The following is a 1,956-nucleotide window of genomic DNA, read 5'->3' as shown; positions in this document are numbered from 1 at the left end:
GGAGGGGAGAGGGTTCGGCCAGATAGTTCAGTGAAATGAAGTGCCCCCTTAGGCAAGCATAGGGACCGGGTCCGGTCCCCCAGGCATGCCATGCCAGCTTTGCTCCAGGGTGTGCTGAAAGATGACTGAAACATGGCATGGTGGCACATGCCTGTAATCCCAGCACTTGGAAGGCTGAAAACAGGAGGATCACGACGAGTCTGATCTGTGTAGTTAGACCCTGTACTAAATATATTCTTAAAAAGACTAGATAAAAACACGAATTGGAAAGATCCACATTGTGAATCTGTAATATTTTCGTAAGAAATAACATGATACATTGAGAACAACTGGGTGAGCAAGAATATACCAAGCAAAATATTTCCGAGCATAAAACACCCAAGAATTACTCAGGGCAGGAGTAATCACTCCCCACCTGAAGAGCCCGGCAGCACGCACAGGCGGCGTGGCCAGCCCCCCTGGAGCTCCTCAGCCCTGCTGTCCTGGGGAAGCGCAGTCGCCCGCCATAAGAAGTGCGCGTCACTCAGACTTACAAAACAGGTAGAAGCTGGATCTTACGGGGAAAATGGGATAGCACATGCTGCTTAAAGGTATGATTCATAAATAATTAGTAGTATGTCTTTATAGGCCCAACATAAAGGGCAGATATCTCAGAAATAAGAAATGAAGGGGGCTGGGGAGATAGCTCAGCAGTCTAAGCGCCTGCCTGGCAATTGCAGGGACCTGGGTTGATCCCCAGTGCCACAAGCCATGCCAGCCCCGCCCCTGGCTCCTCAAGCTGGCCCTGAAACCAGGCACAGTAGCACATGCCTGTAATCCCAGCGCTGGAGAAGCTGAAACAGGAGGATCACTAGGAGTCCGGGCTGCAAAGGGAGAATCTGTACCAAGTATCTAAATTTTAAAAAGAGAAAGAAATACAGAGTGTATTTCTCTGAAAGAAATACAGTTTTCAAAGTTTACCCAGGCATGGTGGTGCGTGCCTGTAATCGCAGCACTTGGAGGCCGAGGCAAGAGGATCACAGGAAGTTTGAGGCCAGCCTGAACCACACCAGCCCTGCCACCCAGTGCGCTGAGCCACCTAGACTGGCATGGTGGCGCACACTGTAATCCCAGCGCTGGGGAGGCTGCGAACAGGAGGCTCACTAGGACTCGGAGCGCAGCGAGACCCTGCAACAACAACGTACTGGTTGATACACTGTGTCAGCTTGAGAGGCTCAGAAGTTGAGGTGGCTCAGCAGAGGGCCAGGGTTCTCGTCCTGTGCACGAGGAGGGCATGGACACTGCCTGAGTCCTACGTGCCCCGCCCCGGGTAGCGTGTTTATAAGGAGGGGAGAGGCTGGCTAGGAGCACTCTTTGCTGCTTCCTGCTGCCATGCACCGCTGCCCTCTGCCCTGTGTCACTCCACCTCGGAGCCAGCCAAGTACGGACTGAAACCCCCACACGCTGTGAGCTAAATAAACCTTGCTTTCCTTAATTTTGGGTGTTGGGTATTTTGTCCCAGCAACAAGTAAAAAGTAACTGAGACAACCAAATACATTTTTTTAAAAAAAGTTAAACAAACAACAAAAAAAACCCAACCAGCCTGAACTACACAGTGAGTCCTTGTCTAAAAACAAAAAACGAAGAACAGTTCAAGGAATACACAAAACTCAGTCCTTTAGTCAGCCACAAAGAACATCAAATGTTTAAAAAGTAGTAATTTCAGGTCATTTTGCTCATGATAAAATGCAACACCACTTAGGATGCTTTTGGCTAATAATTTACAAAATGGCCAACTAAAAGTAACTCCATCAACAAAAGTTTTTCTTACACAACAAAGCATCAAAGGGGCAGCTTCTGAGGTGGTTGCCCCTTCCTGGTTCCAAGGTATCCACCAGCATCATCTTATCACGGGGAGTGCTTTGAAAGCAGGATGGAAGTGGGAGGGCGTCTCCACAATCTCTCCCTGAATGAAGA

Source organism: Octodon degus, unplaced genomic scaffold, assembly GCF_000260255.1.
Source record: "Octodon degus isolate 3935 unplaced genomic scaffold, OctDeg1.0 scaffold00382, whole genome shotgun sequence".
NCBI lineage: Eukaryota > Metazoa > Chordata > Mammalia > Rodentia > Octodontidae > Octodon > Octodon degus.
Note: the sequence above shows the minus strand (reverse complement) of the source record.